The sequence below is a fragment of the Athene noctua genome, chromosome 4 (genome assembly GCF_965140245.1).
Source record: "Athene noctua chromosome 4, bAthNoc1.hap1.1, whole genome shotgun sequence".
Classification (NCBI taxonomy): Eukaryota; Metazoa; Chordata; class Aves; order Strigiformes; family Strigidae; genus Athene; species Athene noctua.
Window position 1 is genome coordinate 52308187 of NC_134040.1, and position 24573 is coordinate 52332759.

General features: G+C 41.6%; 1 protein-coding gene across 1 annotated transcript in view; it reads left to right on the forward strand.

The window, feature by feature from the left end:
• Positions 1-24573, forward strand: part of CFAP299 (cilia and flagella associated protein 299) — a 224212-nt gene that overhangs the window by 167984 nt on the left and 31655 nt on the right. The gene's annotated exons all lie outside the window — the stretch shown is intronic.

Below are 24573 nucleotides of genomic sequence, written 5' to 3' on the forward strand. Positions count from 1 at the left end.
GTAGCGGTTGCGTAGCTGGCAGACAAAAGGACTTGTGCATTTGGTTGGGTCAGGGTTATAGCAGTGGTTAATATAGCATATTCTCATTTTAGCTGGGATTCTAAGCTATTCTCAGAAGCTTTGCTGGAGTTGTAAAGGATGAAACTGCACCATTGTTTGGCACATAGGAAAACTCTCCAAAAACATTCAGTGGGCGAGAGGCATTTCAGATGTTTCTAATTTTAAAGATTTGAAATGGTTATTCATTGTTAAACTTATGGTCAATAGGCCAATGGCAGATGGGGCAATTAGAACCGTGAACAAAATCAAACCTTAACCTCATTCTTCCTTCCATACCTATTGCCATGTATATGCATGATCCCCAAACTTTACTGCTGAAGAGGCTAAGGAATGAAGGTCTAGGTATGTGGGCTGAAAGACCACCCTAAATACAAAAACATGCTAAGCTGGGAGGGCATGTGAAAGAACAAAAGAACAGGAGGGACAAGGGGGAGAGATCTGTCTGCACTGGATTTTCAGGCGTAAAGTCAAAAACTGGCACAGGCGGTTGCTGCAGCTTAGATGTAAATGCTGACCGCTTTGGCTCTGTTGTAACTGGTTGTCTGTCTAAGATGCTGTGCACGTGGAGGAAAATCTAATCCATCTCTCCTTCAGCCCTGCCATTTTGCACCAGTTCTCCCTCCTTTTCCCTCATCCAATACCGACACGGTGTCCAATAGCTGCTGCCTCTTGCTCTGCTAGCCACGTAGCCGGGAACAGCCATGCTGCTGCTCCTCACCTGAGAGGGCTGTGCCGGCTGTGGACCCTGAGGGAAGCTACCTGGCTCCAAGCAAGGCTGGGCACAGGCTCCCTCTTTCTCCAGCAGCATACCAGTCAAAGCATACCAAAAGGATGTCTCAGTCTCCTCGCCTTATCTTTTGGGTAGGGCACCGCATGATGGAGGCCTCTGACTTGCCAGTTCTTGTATGTTTTCTTTGGGTAAGTGGTGGGAATGGAGGGCTGTGGCAGGCAGCGAATCTGCAGCTAGGTCAGCCGATGAACCACGGCGCTGTCGAGGCAGCAGAAATTGTCAGGACCACTATCGCTTTATCTCTGGAGAGAACGACCTGAGCAACAGTGTGCACACAGCTGCCTCGGGGCGGGGGAAGAGAGAAAGAGCATCTGGTTGCCGGGCCCTTCAGTTGCCTTCTCCCTGTGCACACAAGCGCCTTTGTGCAGGATTGCATGCACACAGGCAGTACCAGCTTTAAAGATTCTTATCTTGTTATAATCCTAGGTGCAGTTTTAGACTAGTCAAAAGATAAGGTGAATTTCTGGAGTATTAGAGAACCCTGTATACATTTGGTGAATGAAGCTCTGTAATTGTTCACAGTGACAAAAAAAGCACGTGGCTTTGGCTTTGTGGGGAATCATGGGGAAAATGGTGCTTGAAGTCCACACTGGGGATGCATGTTTTTGAAGAAAAAAAAAAAAAAAAAAAAAAAAAAAAAAGAAAGGAAGGGAAAGGAAAAGAAAGAAATTGCAAGTTCTGTTCATCACATGGAGGTGGCAGTCCATACTTGGGGCATATTGAAACATTTGCTTATTCAACAAGTTTGAGAGAATACTGAAAAGAAACAAACTTCCCTGAAGTATGGGTTAAAGGAAAATTGGAGTCTATCAAGGTAGCCAGCAATCACCTTTCTTTAGAGGGCTGCCAAAACAAAAGGTTGAGCCAGGTGAGGACTTCATTTCAAAAGGAGTGAAAGATGTTCCTGATGATGCATCTGTGACTGGTGGATATGATTTTCCCCTTAATAAGGTGCAGCCTTTCCTAGAAAATATATGGTGCCAGATCTTTTGTCTAATGGTGGCATGTGTCTGGGTAAGGAAAATTGGAATCAATTAAATTCTGTATAGTAACTATCATTTTTTAATAGATAACTTTTCCTTGGAGATTAATAACCTATGTTATTTTTATAAAGAAGGAGAAAATATTTTCTTGATGACCCATATAGGCAAAATCAACAAGTTATACCACATGTGATTTTGGCACCAAGGCTGAATGCACTTAGGTATTCACTCATTCAACTAATGCTCATTTGCATCAACTGACATTGAATCAGACTTCAGGGGAATAAGATTTGCTTTGATTTGGCTGAATTGTGAAGTATGTTCAAGATAACTTTTTTTTTTTTTTTTTTAAAAAGCCACAAACAAAACAAAACAGTGACCTGGTATGAATTCCAGAAGTTTTTATTACAATTTCAACAGACACAATAGAGCTATCCCAGGTGCCCTGCTATTTTAAAATTTTTATTAACATCATTATTCCAAGAGTATAATTACTTGGAAAATACTGCTAATAAGGATTACCACATTGTTTAGGGACTGATGAACCCACTTCTTGTTTTGAAGAAGTAGTTTGGTCATGTCCGTCCTTGCAATGAGTCCTTGCTTTCAAGGTCGAGAGAAATGAGTATGAAGTCTTTGATGTGAAAATGCATTCTATCCCATGGCAGGGTACCATCAAAGTAAATCATCGTGTTTAATTTGACAGTAGGCACTTCCTGCTGGTATTTAAGAGATTACACCTCTCTGTTATATTGGTGCGAATTAGTGAATAGGGCAGCTAACGAACTTTAAAAGAGCTAATGAGGTTTTTATAAGGAAAGTTTTGGTAGATGCTGAACAAACCTATGAATGTAGATGACACTTGTGTTTCTGCATTGACCTTCCAAACTGTTCCTAGTAAAGGCAGTCGCAATACTGGAGGGCAGGATGCTGCATTGTGAAGATGGACTTCATGCTAGGAAAGCCCCACCCAAAGGAGCAGCTTGCGTGCTTGAGGGTGGGAAATGCATTCGCCGTCTTTTTTCCACATAGCCATCCATGAGGGTCCTTAATTCCCTTGGGTGTTGTGGAAAACATGGTTAACTGGGCATGATGTGAGCAGGAGCGTGGAGCGGGAAAGGAGCTGCATGTGTTCCCTTCCCTGGGCAGCATAACTGTGCAAAGCACAGTCCACACAGAAACTACTGCCAGAGATCATGCTGGTTTAGGGGGTTTTGTTTTATTTGGGTTTTTTTTTCCCCTTCTTAACTGTTTGAGGATGGATGTTTGACAGTTTTTGGTGACTGTGCATTAATATTTGTGGGTTTCATGGAAGAAATGGGTTTTACGAAGGGACCTTTAACTGACATTTCAAAGTCTTTTGTAGGTTACAGAAAATTCTTACAGATTTTTTTTGACAGACTTGTGTGTGCAACATCTAACCAGTACTTAGAAGAATGAGCCAGCTCAGGTTATATTTAAAGTTTCACTTTGTATTCAAATAATGAACATATAAATAGCACATACAGTTGCTCATTTAGGTTACCGGTTTGATTTCAGCTGATTGAAATCAATCTCAGAGATGAAATGAAATTTGAAGAGAAGTATTTCAGTACTGGTTTTACAGTTTTGTTTTGGTCTATTAGAAGCCAGGCTTCAGTCAGTCATCAGATACTTAGACATGTGCTCTCAATTTAGCCTGTGCGCACTTTGATTTGATTCCCCTTTGCCGGCTTCATATAGAAATGATGCATTTATTTCCGTTTTGACCTTAAGAAGCATGGGATGGTTCAGCTAAGAGAAGTCAGGCAAAGAAGTGGAAAATGTCGAAATTTCCTTTGAGATGGCCCATAGCTCTACTATTTGGGCTGCGCATTGCTCACCACTAGAGGCTTAGACATGCCCAGTGGTTACTGGAAGGCTCCTGCGGGACATGAATGAGATGAGAACTTCAACATGATGTGGTCATGATGCTGTCAACATAGAGTGAAGGACCTTCAGAGCCGGACTGTGAGCCAGTAGGTGTGTATTCATCTGCTTCTAGCAGGTTTCTTAATACTGGTGAGACAAGTGCAAAGAAATAAATCAAATATTATCCATGCTGGTGAAAATAACAGATCACTTCTTTTATGTTGTGCCATTGATATCTATGATCAGTCTTTTTGCTGGAAAAAATTAAACAAAATAAACAAAACTGGCAAACACCAGCTCTGTTTTTTAATTGGAAAACTTTCAGTTCAAACTGATGATTCTTGTGTCAGGGTTTAGGATATGTCCTTACCTGTAGTTTATGGACTCTGTCAATATGCAAGAAAACTCCAGTTTAATGGTACAACTTCTTTTTCTTCTGACTAGTGTTTGCCTTTCACTTAATGCAACTCCTGTGGATCAGTCTGAGGCGTGGCACTTGCCTGCATTATGGCCTTAGCTTTGTTACTGTAGCTGCAGGAAATGTTTTGCAGATTTTTTTCTACCCAACAAAATAGATTTCTCAGCATACTGTACCTGACGTTCCTGAGTAGTGGGAACGTTAGTCTGCCTTCCTCTGGCAGTTCCGTGTAGGGGAAGACAGCAGAAATGACCCTTCTTTTTCCAACAGATTTTCCCATAGGTTTACTGTCTGAACAGTGCTCAGAAAGCAGTTCTCTTTGCTTATGCTGTATTTTTTTTTCACTTTGCATTTAAGATGAACTTTGGCTGTGATTTGAAGTGTAATTTTTTGTAGATAGGGTTGCTTTGTATTTGCTGCATGACCAGTGGCTTTGATGCTCAGTGACAACCTAATCACTTTGGTTCCTCTGGAAAATTAATCTTGAAAAAAGTAAGCATGGCTAATAGTTAGCTGAGAGGAAACCCCCATGCTTCTGTTTGAACTACGTTTAACATTTCCTGTGGGCCTGTGCACATGTATGCTCAGGTATACAGGTGCCTTCTTGATCAAGAGCCACACTTCACCTCACTTCAAAACGAAGTGATGAGAGGAAAAAAAGTAATCTGTCAGTGTTCATACTTTTATAAATTTGAGGGCAAGAACTCAATTATATATAGTATTTTGCTTACCTATTATGCTACTTACATGAAAAATAATCATGATTTGTTACAGCAGGAACATGGCATTTATACTATGGATGGGCCCGATGAAGATGTATTTAGATTTGGATTAAGAATGAGTTCAAAATTCATTTGTATACTTGTTTATTTGTTTAAAACCAGGTGGCTGGTAGGTAAGAAAGCAAGAGGGCAACTGACCTGCTGGTGAGGCCCTTTTGCTTTTTCTTTATTTTCTGTGTGTGTTTGTTTTGTCTGAAGGGGGAGTTTAACAAGAACTTTTCCAGCATGTGATGGGGTCTTGCTTTTGGACAAGGAGCCCTTTTTAACCACAGTTCATGTTCTGATTGTAACTTCTATAGATAATAGTCTGATTTCCAGAATCAAAACACTGAGGTCTCAAAACAGCTGAGGGTGCACACATTTATATGATGGGCTGGGCACACCATACTGACATACCTGACTAAGGAAGAAGTGTATGTAGTGACTTCTCTCTCCGTACTATGCTGTACCTTACTACAGCAACGTTGTCAAGGACAACAATATATCGAGGTAAAATGTTTTCCATCAACAAATGTGCTTTTGCTCTGGTGCCCCCTTGCTTCAGTCAACTAAATATTTAAAAGTATGCGATATTAATACATTGCTCTGAAGCAATGAGGAGCACTCATGCACAAAACCAGTCACTGAATATATCATTTAATGATAGCAGGCCCTCTGTTCCCCCACCTCCGTGTGTGTGTCTGTACTATATGTACTACATGTTGCTGACCATGTATGAAGGGGTTGTGACCCAGACGACATCATGACTCTGATACATTCAGTTCCTCCTCCAGAGGTGATGTTCTTCTGTCCCCTACAGTGACTACTCTGCTCACAACCTCCCAGCAAACTACTTTCTGTCAGTGCAAGCGACTGCAACATCAAAAGCTATCAGAATAATAGTTGAGAAAGAAAATCATGTCTTCAAGATCTAGAAGTAAAAGGCAATGTTGTGTCAAAATATTTGGGCTATAATGTGTAGTAGTTGTCACAAGAGGTGGAAGCGCAAGTATTAACTTAATTTTCTTGTTTTTGTGATTGTGTTTCAGAAAGTTTTGTTTTCCTACCCTAGCTGCATTGCAATGTTTTTTTCTTATTAGTACATGATTTAATTAAACATCAGTATTTTTAAATCAAATGCACTAGATTGTGAGGCTCTTGTTCAAAGTTGAAGGGCTGTTTAATGTAGTTCTACTCTACAGGACTTCTAGGACCAGTGGACTGCTGGGCATTTTCCTCACTGAAATCCTTTTAAAGCTATCATATTTTTAAAAAACTTCAACAGTGTGTCAGCTGGAGCATTACATTGATTTAAGAGTTAGCGATCTAACTAGAATCAGAGAATGTGCTTTGAACTCTGAACTTGGAATCTGGATGGGTCAGAAGTTGGCCTGATCAGTGATTTATAGATGTTTAGAAGATGCTGAACAATGATTTTTGAGGAGCAGTGTAAACAGAGTATATTTATATTAGTGATTCTTTGATGTGAAAATCTATTCAGAAGGTGCCAGGGAACAACTATCAGAGAACATCATCAAGAACATCCTGATGTGTAATTCCGCGGTAGGTATTTCCTGCTACTCTATGAGGTTGCCACCTTTCCTGTTGTACTGTCGGGAATGCATGTCAAGGTACAGCTGTTAATGAACATTTCAAAGAGCTAAAGAGGTTCTTACAAGGAAGGAAACTAGGATCAGGTAAGTTGCTCTGAACTAGCTCTTTTAGGATCAATGTGGGGCAAATTTTCAATTAGAAGTGGTGCCCGGGAAAATTTAACTTCTTCCTAAATAAGACAGTTTTTGAGAAGTGCTCAGGATCTGATAGCACTGTTTTCATACATTCAGTTTCAGTCCAGCCATTTATTTTGATGCTTCCTGACCTCCCTATAGTACTTATGTTGTGATGACTGCTCAGTTTTTAAAAACTGCCCTTTTACACTGGAACCGAGCTGCCTCAGTACTTGAATGTGTGCTCATGCCTGGCATGAAGCACCTTAAAGGTCTAAAAGTACAGTTATGAGTGCTTGAAAAAACATCAGAAAGGAAGCTTACTTGGGTGTTTGTAGTCCAGTTACAGCTCTGCAGCAGCTATCCAGGTGGACTCTTCTCCTTTATTGTAAATCTGAGAAACTCACCATGAAGATCAAGGTACCTCCCGTTCACTGCAGTTCCCATCCTGGACATTCACACTCTGCTTTGCTTGCTCGTTTAGCCTCCAGAGATATCTTATCATCCCCATTGCTGCATCTGCCTCCGTTGAGCTTTCAGTGCAAGGCAGTTATGTGAGGAGTGGGAATTTGTCTGTGTCCTATCTGCACAGACATGTCCTACCAGGGCTTAGAAGACTGTTGGTGGGATGCTGCCCAGCTTCCCTCAGAAAACACCAGTTCCTTCTGCAGCAGCCAGCAGTGTTTGGGGGACTGCTGGGACGCCTGCAGCAGAGTGCCCCCAACCCATTCAAAACAAACAGATTTCTGACCCATATGGCTATTTCAGCATTTCTTGTGAATATTTATACTTAAGTATCAGGCAAGTCAGACCACAAAAAAAAATTCTAATTATTTTTTTAACAGAATAACTGACCTTCTGAAAAATATCAGGCAATATATGCCCAAGTTCCAATTTGTTCTACTTTGTTAATTTATAATCTCTCACGTCTCTTGGTTTGCTCTCTGAGGCTCCTGACATAAAAAGCAACTCCTAAAATTGTCAGTGTTTTGTATGCTACTGCTGTGATTCTTCAGATGAGACTTCAAACACTCTGTTTCTCACATGAAATAATAGCCTGCACCAATCAACAAGTGGATTATGATTTCAGATGAGAAGTAAAAGCAAAGTCAAAATAATCCATCAGGAACAAATGATGTTAGTGATATAAGGGCAAAGGGACACATGCAAAGTGAACTATATGGTTTCAGATGTGTTTCTACAAGCTATTGAACATTTGGAAGCATTCCTTATTAAATCAGCTACTTTTTAAACTGGACCTTTGGCCACTTAGGATACCTTTTGTCTGCTTGTCTTTTCAAATGTATAGTTTTTATTTTAAGCTGTATTTCATGCTGAAGTGATTGACTGAGGAGTTTTACCAATATAAGCAAGCAGGGTGTGCCTTGGAAATCCTGCTGACAGGGATACTTAAATGGAGTTACCAGTTGGATTTCATTAGACATGTAGATATATTATTTTATCAAGAAGATTTCTGGTCTACTTAGGCTTTTTTTTTTTTTCCATATAAGGGGTAGACCACACAAGACAACTTAGGAAGATGTCAAATGTGTCGTGTTCATGCAAGCTGAATATGTGCAGACAGTCCAGGGATGAGGCACACTGATGATCAGGACAGGTTTGTAATCATAATTTAGCTGTTGACTGCTGAACCCCTAACATTAGTTCAAGTTTCCAAGCTGTCCTTTCCAAGGCTGAAGGTTATTGGCTTCTTTTTATGAAATCTGAGAGTTTTATTAATCAGTGTTGTAGGTGCTGGAGCAACCAAAGTACCACAGACCTCACCACAAAACTGTGAAATCTGGCGTCATGGTAACTCCTTCCAGGTCTCCACTGGATTGTCAAAAGGGCCTGGAAAATTAATAAAATTAAAAAAGTCAGAAAATGGAAACAGTGTTATGCAAATATGACTACTGGGCCAGGATCCAATTTCCTGTACTCTAGATTAAGCAGATAACTAGGAAATGCAAATAAAAGCTACCAACAGAGAAAGAGAACCACAGTGCAACAGAGAAGCAAGGGGAAAGCAAGGGGTTTTCAAATGAGGCAGACACATGGAAGAGAGGGCCAGATCTGTGAATTAGCTTGAAAGAAATCACAGGAGGGCAACGCTTTTCTGCTACTGTGCACATACATACACAGACCCATCCTTGGTTTTCACCAAAGCAGTGCAACCATATGTATGATGACTATTAACCGAATCTGAAAAATCAGGCCATATTTGACTGAATTCTAAAAGTGATTAGAAAGGAATGCTGTGGTGTAATTTGTGAGAAGGGGGTGTGTGGGTCTGTTTCTTTGTATATTTGAAAGCCTGTTTCCCTCTAAGAAACCTGATTCTTCCCAGCAAATAAAGGCTTGATGGGGAGACTTAATCAGTTTAAGATTTGTTTCTATGTATTTAAGGGACTGATATAGTGTAATGTCTATCTCTTCTCCTTCCCTTCTTTCTTCCTTCTTCAGTCATCTGTCTTTTCCACGGAAAAGCAACAATGTTTCCATAAATAGAGTCTTACATAATGATTGCTGTCTTAGTGACACTGTTGTTTAATTAATGTGAGGCTTTGAGTATTCTGTGGCACTCTGCTGCTCTGATAAGGAAGCCAAACAGAAGCACAGCAGTGTAGTTTCCTCCAGCTTTGATGTTGGAGTACTGCCGTCTTTGGAAGAACCTCTGAGGAAATCATCAAGATGTGAAAGGGAAACCCTCAGAACCAAGTCCTCCAGAGAGGACTTCCCACTGCTTTCCACACTCCCCTTCCAGAGACGAATTCGCTTTCCATTTCTGCAGTGAAACCAGTTGGCAGCACAACACACGCTGCAGTTTTTGATAGTAGCTTGCCTAGAAGTACGTGTTCTGGGGAGGTGGAGCACTGAAATTTGGACAGGGGCAGGAAATACTTGTCAAAGATAGCTGAAAGTAAGTAACTTACAACACTGTGAGATAGATATGACAGTTTTTGTTTCTGGCCCACTTCATTTCAGGCTACTCAGCCAGAATGAGCAAGGGGACAGTTCAGCGGTGCCAGTTGCACAGCCTTAGCTGAGCCACAGCATGAAGCCAGGGACAAGTTGTGGTGCACATGTTTCCTAGGAAAAACTAATTTTCCTTTCCAAGGGTAGCAAGGTGCGATTCTGCTGTCAGCAGTTTTGGCTCTGCGTTGCCTCCCCAGGCATTCCCAGCCCAGTGGCAGGAAGGGTCAGCCAGCAGGGCTTGGGAAGGAGCTGGTCTGCCACAGGAGAGGAAGTCCAGCTGGGGCCTTTGGATGGAAAGCCCAAACTTTGATCTCCAGAGCCCTGTGCAAGTCCCAGATGATCTGTGGTGTCTAGAAAGCCAGTAGTGCATCACAGAGGCTGCAGCATGCCAGCCATGGGTTATGCCTGTCGGGTTTACTGACTAGTGCGTGGGAAATAATCCCATCAGCACTCTTCTCCTGTGGGTTGTCAAGGAGCTGCGATCATGCACATGAGGGCTGGAAGGCCTGTGTTTAAAGAGAGACTTTGCACCGCTTGCTCAGTTGGCAGATTGACTGTACAGATGCTTATAATGCTAGAAAAAATGGAATGCAGATCGTCTTTTAAGTCTTCAGGTTTGACAGGCAAGAAGGTATTGGCATACAGTAGTAGTGGGCCAAAGTGCTTATTTCAAACTTGCCTTCAGTGAAACACTGGTCCTCCTTCATGGCATGAAGTCACTGTAAGTCTTGCCAAAGACTTTTAAGTCTTTCCTTTACTTGCAATGCTCCCTCTTTAGTCTAAGGCTGTAACTCTGATAAAAGTCACCTCTTCAACTTTGGTACCCTTCATTATGCCAGTGTTCAGGTTCCTTTAATTTTCTTTTGTCAAGCAACTAACTATCAAGGGGAGAAAAGTCTTCATCCTGTCAGCCCTATGAGCTACATATGTAAGTCATTAAAGATGTGACTGTCAAGTATCTCCTTCGTACGACAGATCTGGGACCAAATGCGTGTGAGTCCATGGAATAGGCTTGATTCAGTCAACCAGAATTATAGGTTAGCTGTAGTTTTTCCCTTTTTTTTAATTGATGGCAGAGTTTTAATGTGGTCACAGTACATAGTCACATGATTTACAATCAAATGGATTAACCACTGACTTATGCTTCACATAAGCCTTATAAATCCATGTGCATACCTTCCAGATGCTAGACAGAGAGCAATGAGACATCTTTAAGATGTATTAGCGAGGCTATTCTCCAATAGAAAATGTGCACATGGGATTAAATCCCACTGACATGATATTTTAGGAGAAATTATAACAAAGATGTGCTTGACAAGGCCCTATAGCTATTTATAGGCAGTTCTGTCAAATTTAGAGTAAATGTGTCTTTTTTTTCTTTCCCTTCCAACCACATTTGCTGCAGGATTCTTCTGGTTAATTGTGGGCTGCTGAAGTTTTGCATGAAGCTATCTGCATGGTGGCACCACCCTGTAATTATATGGGAAGGAATCTCTGTCTTGTGATTTTACTGGTAGATGTACTTGCCGGGTGTTCTTCTGAGCGTGGCAGGAGGGACATGGCATTTGTGCCAGCCCAGGCTGGAGTGGGAGTTTAGTGAAACAAATCAAACTAAGAAACTGGGGGATGTTTGCTGCAGGGGTATGGGGAAAGGCTCTCAAATGAGAGCTTTCCCTGGCCCCCGAAGTCTCTGTAACCAGCCCTTTCAGATTTTTTGCCACGGAGACATTTTTTAAATTAACCATTGCTGTTACAAATGGCACCCACTTCACTCCTGCCCTAAGTTAACGTAGCTCTCAGCAGCATGTTTTCAGTGCATAGGTATTAATCCAGTCTCTGCTGCTATTTGATGTGATGCTTTACACTTCTCAAGGATTTATCACCTTTATGGAGTCTGTCTGCTTTGCAGGACTGTGCCATGTCTCAGCTTGTATTGTTAACTGGGCACATGGATTTGCCACACTAGCATCGCACTGGCTGGAGTAAAATGTGTGTTTAAACTGGGAGTAATTGCTCTGTGCCAGTCAGAAAGTACTCAGTGAGGAAGCCTGGTTTGCTTGTACCATATGAGGAGTTGTTCCTAGAGTAATTAAGTCCTCTGTCAAAAAACCCACAAGTGTAAAACACAAGTGTGGATAAAATGAAGTTCCTGAGGTGCCATTTCTGCACTTGACTAGAAGAGATGTGAGTTTGGCCTGACTTCTGCAGCAGAGAGGAATCTTTCTGGTGATTTTTACAAGTTTCAAGTCAAACCCAGAGATGATTTGAGTATGAGGTTTTGCTTGTGATGTATTTTTCATGGTATGTAGCATTTGCAGATACCACAGGTGAGTGGATAAGGAATAGTTCAACCTCAGAATGACGACTTAACCTAAGTGCTAAGCATGCTGAGAGACTTTTACTAGTTTGGTGCAGATTTAATGCCAGTTCCAAAGTAGTTAGTGCCATGTGTTGTCCTACCTATGTGGTAAAGGTTGTCCACCGAGTTCAACTCAGGCAGGCTCAATTAAGAAGTCAGGCCATCATCTTTGAAAGTCAGTAGTAAGTTTCTGTTCAAGTTTCTTCCTTGGTTTTTGTTTTAAACATGATCTCTTGGGGTGTTTGGTCAGTTTAGGCTGCTTTGTTTTCAATCCCAGTTCTGTCTTCTCTTTTTGTTGATTATTCATACATACTGTGATTGCACCCACTGCTTGTTTGGACTGATTGGTTTCTCTCCCCTGTGACAGAAGCAGGTGAATTTCAGTGGTGTTGAAAGTAACTGAAGTATATATGTTTTAAATATAGGCTTTACATAACTAATAATCTTATTAGCAGAAATGCTAAGAGAGAAATTATTTTTTTCTGAAAGCCAGCTTTGCTTGCATATGCCTTCCTCAGAATATGTCAGCAATTGCTGAGAACAGAGGTGAATTGGGGGGCTTACCCAGGGCAAGTGTCAGGAAAAAGGTGTCACATGCTCGGTGTACCATTTCTATGGGCATTAGATTTGGTATTTATTAATAAAAATCCATGAGCAACTTCTGCAGCTTACCAATACATGTTAGTAAATGCTTCCTACCCTGAAGAGTTTGCAAACTTCCGAGTCCTTTCAGAGCTTAATCACTGCCCCACACCTGTGCAGAACCACAAGCTCATGAACCCTTTGCCTGTCCTCCTCCCCTGAAGTTAAGTAATGAATCTATAACCGATCTGATGCAAAACTGAAAAATTCTTCCTGGTCTCTTCCAGCAGTGCCAGTGTTAAGTACACACAGGGTATACAGCTGAAGTTCAAGTTCTGAGGCTGCCAAGAGGATTTTATGAATGTTTCAGTAAATGACATTTTAAAAAAGAAAAAAAATAGGAAGTCTGAAACGACCAGTTCAATGGTTGGAGGCATGACATGCATTACAGTCAAATCTGTTCAAATACCCTTGACAAATATCAGGAAAGAGTGTTCTTTAGACAGGTGGGTTTTTTAAAAAGGTCACTCCTTACCAAAAAAATAATAATAAAAAAAAGCTGTTAGGATTGCAAATCCTTCTCTCAGAGAAGCCTGGCTAGAAGGGAGGAGCTGCAGGTGGGTGTGCAGGACCTAGGATTGGGACCCAGCAGCACAGGTTGGGCTTGATCTGTCCTCGAGTTGGAGAAAACTCTGTGGAGTCAGAGGTGGTGCCTTTGAGAAGTCTTATACCCTGAGCAGATCATGTAGAGTTAGGTAGATGTACATCAAACCCTATTTTTAATCAGGATTTCAAAATCAACAGCCCAACTGACTTCTGTGCCTGGTGACAGGAAAAAATGAGTAGGCTTTTATATGATCAAAGGCATCTAAACTTTCATACATTAAAAGCAAGACACTTTCACTTTGTTTTGATTTTACTTCTTTTCCTGTCTTTCTCCTTTTGTTCATTTTGTTGAGTTTTTTTCCCTTTGTGGAGGCTTGAGGAGTTTAGTGGATGTTTGAGCTGCTTTTCAAGTTTTGTGCAGCTCTCTAGGGCCAGGGATCTTAGTTTTGTTTTAAACGACCTCAGTAAAGCTGTTTTTTAACCATGTTGTTTAAACCTTGAGCCATCAGTGAATGCTTATTCTATCTGACAGGAATTTTTGCAGTGGTCCTTCAGGTCTCATAACTTAAGGAGAGTTGAAGCATGTATGTTATTGCATCACAAACATTCGTGAACCCCATAGCAGCTACTAGAATCTGTTGTCATCATACCTGGAGTTCAGCCCTCTTGGGTTTTGTATTAGAGTATGTTCCTCCTGTAGTTTTTGATTTCTACTTGCTCTCTCCTTTGCCTTTCTCATCTCTCCTAGGTTTCATCAGAACTGGCATCAAGAGAAGTGACATTTTACCAATTTTAGTAAACCGTGCCCATTTGTACCTTGGTGTGAATAGATTCAGGAAAGACCTCATTCTGCTCCTTCTGGAGAAGAAAGTGGTTGTGGATGTTAGCACCAGTCAGCCCCTCTGCACCTGCCAAACATAGCTTGTTTTCCAGCTGTCCAAAAGGCCAAGGAGTAGTAAGGGGAGGCTTCAGAAAAGCTAATGCTTGCTTGTGTCAGCAGGATCACTGCCTTGAAGTTGTTATTATGGAAGTGAAGATGACCCCAGAGCACAGGGGGTGATGTATTCATTTCAGTCCTTGCTATTCAAGTGCAAAGCTGTTAAATTCCATGCATCTTGTTGCTTTTTTAAGGTGTTTGTTGATTCCCATGCAGCTAGGTAGCCTGATACAAAGCAAGGACATTCTGGTATCATAGTGAATGTGTATATGTATCTTCTTAGGGGAGGACTTATCTAAATAACAGAGTCTCTTAATGTAAATCACTCTGGGGGATTGTTACCCAAGAGCAGAATAGTCCAGCGTAGCTCTGGCCTTGTGGTTTGCCTCAATGACTGGAGCTGTAGGTTGTCAAAACATCATGTTTGCCAAGGCAGTGGGACATCCTGGGGTGAACACAGGTTGTGTCTGTTGAGAACAAAATAATGCTGAGTTTTGTAGATTTGCTGGCCAAGACGGACTCCACATCTTGTGAGACAAAGCCCTGATCCAGGGGAGGATGCTCAGGTCACTCCGCTGGCTGTGCACACCCAGCCAGAGCCCTGTGTGGTGCCCAGGCCACGCTGCCTCTGCTTATCCAGCAGTGCAAGCAGAGAGATCTGCTTTCCTCATTTAATTTCCCAGGATGTTTTTGACAGCCTGTCTATGTGACCTTCCCTCAGCTGCAGTCCCCAGGCCTGCGACCAGATGCTTGCACTCTGTTCGCACTGCCAGCACGCTCTCTCGGCCATGTCTTAAACAGAGCCTTTGGAGACATCTGGTTTGCTGAAGTTGAGCTATTCATCTAATCCCAAAGCTACATGTGAGCCCCGTTTTATAATCCCCCCAAGAAAAAATGTAGCTGCAAGAAGTTCTGCAACCATTATCAGCACTGAATGGGAGGCATGGATTGTGTTTTATTCTTAGGTCAGTGGAAAATAGGAAAATATTTGGAATTTGGAAAATTATTTGCTTATGTTTTTCCATGTAATTGTAAGAGGTCTTTTTTTTTTCCTGTTCAAAGAAAATGAAAACAAAAAAAAAAAAACAACCAAAACAAACCCCCCAAGTTCAAAGACATGCAAATGAATCCTTTACTATTTTTACAGTAATTTTTCTCTACTGGAAAACAGATTATTTAAACAGACTTCTAAAAAGAAAACCCCTCAGAACTGGGCAGAGGAAGTGTTCCTCCGGTACGACTTGAAATAAAAAAGCAGCACACCTGCCTCCAGCTGGTTTCCCTGCGATGCATGTCTCGCACAGCCCCAGCTATGTGAAGTCACTTCCAAATCAAACAAGTAGCAATTTTTAAGTAGCACCTAAAGAGGAACAAGGCCAGGCCTTGCCAGCAAAACACCAGCCCCTAAAGGTTCCCGCTGCACAGGCTTTATTTTCCTTTCCCTGACCCATTTGCACAGAGTTGTTAGTGATGGCCTGGCCTGCCTCCCTGTATGCAGTAAACCAATAATAAATAGCAGGCAGCTGACACCCCGAGACACCTGCGGCATGGCTGAACACAGCGGGATTGTTCATCCTGCAGGACTCGCGGGGCCGGGTGCCATGGGGAGGCTTCTCCTGGCTGGGTGTCCATACAGACACATGGTCAGAGAAAAAGTCAAGCAGGACAGGTCTGGGGCCCGAAAGGTTTCTTGGCCAGTTAGTAGAAAATATATGATTTTTTTTCTTTCCGTCAGAGGAAGAACAAGGATGACGAAGATGTGAATACAGGGGCCCTCTGTGTGGCGTTGCTGTTGTCTCAGGGGCAGGCTTGTCCATGGAAATCCAGTTGGTACAATATTTGGGCAGGCTTTGAGCAGTCTCTTTCACTGACTTTAAGGCATACCCTTATTATTCTAGTTTCTCATGCCTACCTACTTACTTATTCATAAATTAGATGTTTGCCAGGGAAAATACTTTTATGCCCTTCTGATGGTCCAGGTACAAGAGAGCAAACTGAAAAAAAAGCCCCACCCTAAAACCCTTAAGCAATATTTATGGACATTTGAACATTGAAATTTTTGGAAAAAAAAGCCTGTATTTCTTCTCACATACTTTTCAGGCTGAAATATCTTTGTTAGTTTATCTAATGGTTTATCTGTCTTAATAATTATACAGTTTTTGTACATTTTAGCAAGATAAATAGAAATTTGTGTTTTCAGTGAATTGGATAGGAAAATACCTTGAATTTCTACATTTATTTCTTCACGTTCATTTCCTATGGTTCCGTGGGTGAGTGGCAAACCCATGATTACTTTTGCAAACTTGGAACTGACTGTATGTTCAGCTACTCTTGCAACAGCTTCTGCTGTCTGACCTACAACACGTCCTTTAGCTCACAGGGAAGAGTTACGAACACCCTAGGTTAAAAAACACCTGGTTTGGGATGTGCTTGACCTACAGGTTGATGGGGTTCAGGATACTGTGTTGAGCAAGCAGCATTACACACCTGCCCTGTTGTTCTGTATTTTGCCAGACACATACTGCTAGTCCTTTCAGTGACAGAAACAGATTTTGGTGGACTTTAGTCTGCTGGTTTTCTGGTTTTGTGACCCAAGGACAGAGCTTTCCCAGGATCAGACCACTGCCTTTACCATCAGCCAGAAAATCCCCTTTAACAAGTGGGAAGTAATGTTTTGCCTTTGTGTGTCCTTGTTATGGATGGATTGTAGAAGTGGAGCTTGTCAAGACTTGGTAGCATGCATTTAGTGTACAGTTCTCTGGGTTTTTATATAGACAGGGTACAGAACAAGATCATTTCTCTGGTGTAATGGACATGTTGTATAGCCACGGTAGTCTTGACCCAGGAAAGATGTCTTTCCTGCTTCATTCAGCCAGACTGGGCTATTGCTGTTCACTTAGAAGCTACAAAAATTGGCGTTGGTGTTAAAAGCAACTAGCCCGGAGGCCTTTGCCAAACCTGTTGCTTGCATATAATGGGGTTATCTTAGCCTCTCTAGCCCTTGCTGTGGCTTTTGATGGGCTCCTGCACAGCCTTGTGTCCTAATAACATCTCTTCTTGCCTCTGGGGCCCCTGTATTGCAGCTGGGGCTGGAGCAGTCCAGGCTAGTGGGTTTTACTCGCTGCTGTCACTCTGTGCTCAGGAAGATTTCTGTCTGGGCTTTTTTCAGGCACCAGGAATACAGTTATTCTCAGACATCTTTGAGAAAAGTTGGGAGATAGAAGTCAGCTTTCCTTCCAGTGGTTCTATAGTTGAGACACTTTCTGTTGGGGATGCTTGAGGTTTCATATCAAAGTTATTATGATAGAGCATCATCTGTAATGATTTGGAATATATGTACATATATATTTGCTGATGTGTAATAACCACTGACAATGAAATATGTGACTATCAAACACACTCTGAGCTGATGTATTTGAAGTAAAATGAGAGAAGAAGCCAGTGGTCGTTTTTTCCTTCTGTTTTCTTTCAGTGCTAACATCGGTACTGAAATGGGGGGGGGGGGGGGAACCGGCATTTAGCTGAGAAAAACAAGAACTGGTGAAAGTTTGAAAGTTCAATATAAGTAGAGCTCAAGCACAGCTCGGCAATGGAGCAAATACTGACAAAATGGTGAAACCATCCAGGAATTTTGGTAGATTTCACTACAGACTTACCTGCAAGGCAGTTTATTTTACCAAAAGTTTCAAAGATGCTATTTTAAAAAAGTGAAATGTCTTTGAAGATTTTGATCAACAAAGGACCCTTTTTGTGAAGGTTTCCCTGTTCTTTAAAGTCTCTTTTTCCAGACTTTTTTCATGCAAGGCCATCCGTGGCTGTAACATTAGAGTAGGTGCACAGCCTGCACTTTTTCCCTAGTAACAACAGGGAGCTACAGTGGCCCTACAATCCCCTAAATCCTTCATCCTGTCTCTCAGTTGGATGCCATGGAAAAATTGTATGCTGGAGCCTGGCAGAAGGATTTGGAAGAAGCACAGGGTAGCTCAGTTTCTGTAGCAGGCCTAAAGTGTCATCCTAAGCAGCTAGAAAACCCCTGGTTTTCATTTTGCCTATTATGGCATCATGGCAGTTGTGATGTGGCGATGTCCTACCATGGTGTACAGCAAGGCGTAGTAAAGTCATTCTTTCAGCCATTACCTTAAGTGGGGATTGTGGTTCAAAAAAGATTTTCCTCATTTGAGAGAGCATTAAAAGGCTGAGATGGCAGCTCTTCTGGGTGTTCTTCCCTCAGCTTTCTCTCTTCATGTACTGAATTGGTTTTTGGTTTTGTGTTTCTGAATTTACTAAAAGCTTGTAGTTCTTCACTAGCTTTAAACAAAAACTGACTTTCCAAAAAGGTTTCAGGGAAGCATCTGCAGTTCTCTTTTTTGATAGGTCTCAGTTAAGAAGCAAACCCCCCTCTCCCCAGTCCTACACTTAAATTCAGGTGGGGTGGGGGATCCTGAACTGGCCTTTGGTTTTGGTTTTATTTTCTGTCTTGTTTCTTGTTGTTTGATTTTTCTTCTCCACACCCCCTACATACAGGCAATTGACTTCATACTTCTGCTTCTTTCCTCTTTAGGTCTCTTAATTATGCTCAAAACATTATCCGCAGTAACTATCCCTCACTGACCTGGAGAGTCAATGCTCCTCTGCCAGGAAAACGTGCCTTGTTCTATGTTAGCTCAACTCAAGGGTTGTGGCTACTTCTTGCTGCTATGTCTGAGCAAATTTTAGGTTCTGTGTGCTCTTCTGGTTTTAATAAGCTCCTTTATTTTAATGCTAAGAGAATTAATCTAAACTCACACTCTCAGCATGCTGTTCTCAGCCAGAATATTGTTTTCAAACTGAGGCAACACCCTGTTTACATAGATAAGCAAATTCACAGTCCACAGAGCTTCTTCCAGTTGGAGCAGCTGCTGAACACTTAACAGTAAGGGACTGGGAAGCGCATGTTTCACATACATAGCAAACATTTCTTCTTCTGAAGGGTAACCAGATTTTTCTTTTTTTTTTTTTTTTTTTTTTCCTGAAGAGTTGAAAGCTAGAACATCTGCTTCTTGGCCAGCCATTCTTTCCCACAAATGTTCGTTCCCAGGTTCAAAAAAGCTTGGTTAGCTTACTCTGTGTATATGTGTCTCCATGCCTGTGTTTCTGAAATATGCCCAGAACCACAACAGGGGAACACAGGGAACTGTTACACAAGGCAAACTCTGTTGTGGAGCTGTGACTCACGCCCCAGCCGCTGCTGCGGGATGGCACCGCATGGCCATCCCCGAGGACCATCACCGCTGGCAGCGCAGCAGCTAGGCTGCGCTTCCTCCACCCATTCTGCGGGGCTGCTGTGCTGGCCAGAGGCTGGCGTTCAGTGAGACAGGGTACCTAGCCATTTGTGCAAAGGCCCAGCAGTTTGAATAGTCAAGGGCTGCTCTCAGGGCATAAATGTGAAGGTAACTGGACGAACAGATTAAAATAGTGGGCACTCATAGTTGACTTGAAGAATTTGGCCCCAAACAAACACATTTTGCATAGCTTAACTGCTTATTTCAATTACTGTAATAAGCGGGACACTTCTTAAATTCTCAAACTGTAGAGGTCTTTGAGAAAACAAAAAAAATGAAAGTACAGGCTGCACGCAGCAGGGCTAGGATTGAATCTAGAGTATCTGGCAGGTGAGAGCAGGCTCGCTTTCAGGATCTTTCTGAGGTGCCTCTGCCTTGAAAACTTTCCCTGAATGCTGCAAATGATGCCCTTAGCCTGGCATGTAAATGCAGAGAATACAGATGGTCGCTAACCGTCTAGCCTTAAGTCCTTCAGCACAGCAGTCATCTGCTTATCCCACCTTATCTGGCAATTGAGTTGGGCCTTGAGTAATAATTTTAGCAGCTGTGTGGTCTGCTCTCAGTATTACTCCAACGCCAGCATGAGCTAGGTCTCTGTGAACCTCTGAAGAGTTTTACCATTTGGTACAAGGTGCAGCACATAATGCTTTATATTACAGCACAGTTTTTTTGTCTCTGTCTCCACTAACTAAATAAAATATCTGAGAGTACTTCTGTGTGCTCTGGTGTCCCAGGTTAGTACCAGGTGGAGTTCTCTGGGGCTGGAATCCAGCATTTAGGTGCTGAACAGAGAAAGGGTATAGAGTTGCTATCTAACTCCTACAGTCAGAGCCTGAAGATACTTTAAGTAATGAAAAAACCCAAGGCAAATGTATTTTATATTTGTGTGAGCATGTGTAAGGATCTCTTATTTTCTTTTCTTTTTTCCTTTTTTTTAAATTTTTTTTTTTTTTTTATTTGCATTGACCTTTAGACTACATCCTACTTATTTTGGATAGATGAGAAGACAGCAGACTAAAGGCTGGTGTGATCCAGTGTTTACTCTCAAAGTCCTTGGTGATGGTTCTTTTATATAGCAATGGGCAGGTAAAAGATGTGTGTTTCCCAAAAACCCGCTTGGCATTTTTTGAGCATAGGAGAAGGAAACTGTAGTCATTTCAGACATATTACAAGTTTTAGAAACATTTCAAAGTTAACATAAATAAGAGAACGGTATTTCCAGATGAAAATACAGGATTCTAATCTTGCTTTAGTGGTGGTTCAATCTCTCTGCTAAAAGGACAACATATTTCTGCTGTACCCCATCCCCTTCACCCAAAATCAAATTGTGCAGAAGGTAAATCACAACCTGTAAGCCTATATTTTATGCTATTTTTACTCCCAGCTAGCCAAAAGAACAGGTCAGCAATTTATTCCTACTTGTGAAGCAGAAATGGTAATAGCATCTGGTTTAAGGATAGAGAGGTGAGGTCCTTTCTCTGACTACTGTTGCCCACTGGTATTTCTATTAGATGTAACATGATCTGCAGGTGGCAAATAAGGCCAAACACTGCACAACAAAAATAAATTGCTACTCATTAAAAATATATTTCAACTGGTAATGTATTTTACGCCTGTCCCTTCCAGCCTAATTGTGTGTGTTCCCCTGGGTCCCCACCTGTGATATGGTCCACATGAAAAGAACTTACTCAGTGAATTAGTAATTGACTCCTAAATATTGTCTGTCTTTACTTTCCTGTCATCTCCCTTTGTTTGGCATGCTAGTAAAGGACTTGCATTACTAGACTGTCTCACCAGACAGAAGGGCTGGTCTCTTCATATTCCCATATATTCTCTCTCCTCAGCTACACTGCACTTGAACACCATCTCTATTGCATAGTTTCAAAGAAAGCTGAATCATGGCACACTCTACTTTATTTGCCATTTCATGGCTCTTAGTCCAGCAAAGCTCTTGGATACAGTTAAAAAACAGATGTAATTAGTGTGTAGGATGTGCCCACAAACTGTGCTCAGGAGGTGCTGAAAGAAAAGCCTGTATTAAAATGTTTTCTTTCAGAGTAGGAATGTTCTGCTCTAAAGATAGAGGAGAGGCAAGAGTTTCAGGAGAGCTAAAAGTTTTTGTAAGATAACTGACACCCATACCTTTTAATCTCTAAAAAATGCCTGTCCTTTTTCCCCCCTCCTAAGGATATTAATTGGTCTTACAAACAATGTTAGCCCTTGCTGTACACTTTGCTAGCACAGAAAAAAGGACTGAGCTCTGGAGAACTTGTCTGCAGCATCACTTTATGAAAAAAGAACCCAGCCTTCTGGTACATGGGAGTTATCACAAATTTGATGTCTTTCTTGGAAGGCGTATCTGTATCAGTAGTTTTTCTTTCATAAGCAGCATTACTCAGCAGCAGATTAGGACCACAGGTCGGACTAACCCCACCCTACGGCAATGCAGGGCATGTACTTGTACCAATTCTTCCAGAAGAGTGGGTAACAGAGGAGGTTTGGTAACAGAGGTCCCTTGGTTCCACCCTAGTGCTCAAAACAGAGAGAAATGATTCTTCAGGTGCAGAATATTTCAAAGAGCCAGATTTAGCTTAATGTGAGGAATGGGATTCTTTCTGGTAATGTTAACAAAATAAGAAAAAAATGCAAACAAATTTTTCTCTAACCCGACAAGTCTGATCAGCATTTGCCAGTGTCAGTGGAAGCAGGTCTTCTCTCTTTGCTAAATGCTGAACCTGTCTCATGATGCATACAAATATACCCCAAATGATGGGCAAGTCCTGGCATTTGTATCTGTGGTAAGGTCTTGTTGGGAATCAAAACCAATTTTAGGAAACATGTTTCCATGCACGAGGTAACATATGTAGGAGTGAATCATTGGCAGGTGGTGTTTCGGTTTTTTTCTTACAACTTAAAAGTTCACAAATGGAACTAGACTCCAAGATAGACAATGTTTTCTCAGATACCGTGTGGAAATTGTGCACAGAATAGTTTGTTTCCTTTAAAGATAAATGTGGAAGGCCTTTGTGGTTGCACATTCCCACCTTTTTAAGGAGATTATTTTAGCAGCTTTTGAAGCACAGCTTGAAAAATATGCTTCAAAACCTGGGAAAACCCAATACCCAAAGCAGTCCAGTTATGGGTTGTACTGTTACTCTGCCTAAAGCTCGTGATGTATAAGCAAACTGCAAGCAGCAGGTCAATGTAATTTGTGTCTCTTCTAAAATCCTTTTATACTCCCTTAACTGTCTATAATGGCATTAATGTGTGTGCAAATCTAATCTGCAGTATTTGCAGATGATGGCCAAAGGAAAGCTGTGTTTGTATTTTTCCTGCCTGAACAGCTTTTCTGGCTTTGCTTTTTTTCTTTTGTGGATTTGGAGCATGACACAAGGATCACACAGTTTTGTTTCGTTCTTTTGAATGAGTCCAATGAAACAGCCCTCAGGTTGCTATTCAAATTAGAATTGTGTGCAGGAGGCTGGAGTGGATCTTCGTGATTGGTTGTGTGTGTGCCATGAACAAAATGCCCACATAGTACATACAATATTTGTGAATATACGGATTTATAGGAAGCAACATGTACCATGGTGTACAACTTGCAAAAGTTTTGTAGTTTAGGTTTGGCATAGAAAAATTCCTCAAATAGTATCCAAAATAGCTGAACTGCTAGTGTTTGGGGAAAAAAAAAAAATGCAAGCACTGAACTCAAAATCAAATGCATCAGTGCTTCAAGTTTCTACTTGTGCTGGAAATACTCAGAAGTTGATTTTCTTTCTGTGTTTGTCCGCATCTAACTGTGCTACTTCCAGTGTTTCTAACTGATAGCATAGGACCTGATTTTGGGCTAGGTGAAGCCAGTGACAATTTTTAGTTGATTTTTATGATCGTTGGGTGAGAAAAACAGACTTACTGGAATGCTCTGGTAGGGCTGTGCATTAAAAGGCAAACAATGATGGCAGTAGAATTGTGCAAATATTCCATGTAGTGAAGAAAATCAGTAAATGCCTGGATGAATTGGTTATTTGTTGGGAGATAATGGACATGTGAGCAATCCTACACACGTGCACGCTCGGCAAAGACATAGAACAAAGAACTCAGCAACCAACTCCAGGAGATGGGTTGGGCGGAGATAGACATTTGAATGATCCAATCGGGAGAAGGCTTGAAGCGCGTGGACAAGGCTAACTGTCCAATCATAAGGATTGCACCACGTACCGTTCACGTGCACATGAGAAACCTATAAAAGGGCTTGCTTACCTTCAATAAATTGGCATTGCTTGATCATATTGGTCGTGTGCGTGTCCATATCTCCTGCAGTTATTCACAGTAGTTTTTGGGTTTCTTTAATCTGCTTTGAAGTATGACAGGTTGGAATTAGCTTTTTCCAAGGATGGCATACATACACTCCTGAAGAAAGAGTCCCTGTATTTAGTGTAGCCAAGTGCAGCTCCTTATAAATGTTCTGCTTTTGTCTATAAGAAGCAGTAGATGCAAATGTTTTTGGAATAATCAGAGCATTGGCATCCCACAGTATTTGTCTACTGTAAAATCATACCATTGGAGATGAAAGTGAGAAAGATAGGCAGGGCAATGTAGAATCCTATTCTGTTCCAAATGACAGTTTGCCAGTCTTGAATTTTATCCACTGTCTTAGCCTCTACCCCATGGAGAGATTTGTATTCATATAAGTATCTAATAAATAATTGTAAATATATGGAGAGATTTATTTTTATCCCCTGTAGATTTTATATCTCCCTTCTCTCTGGGATTAAACCTCCCTTTGTTCCACCAGTGAAGAGTTAGAGCTTTTTACATAGAACTTCCTTAAACTTGTATGTGAATTGGATAAAACCCTACCTGGTAAGAGGCAGCTCTCAAACCATTTTCAGTAGCCATCTTCTTACTTGCTAACACTCCTTGGAACACTGGCCTTAGACACGCCTCTCCTGCTGCCTCCTCCAACACCAGTACTGGAAGGAGCATAACATCTGACTTCACTCCAAGTGCACTGGCCATGTTTTTGAGATGTGTCTAAACTTCAGAAGACAATATGTATTGATTGTTCTCTTGGGTGAGTCCCCAGGCCTGGTATACAGCCAAGGCTTTGTGAATCCATTGGTTTGTGTCCTCGTTGCACGTAGCTAGGGAACATGTCCTTGT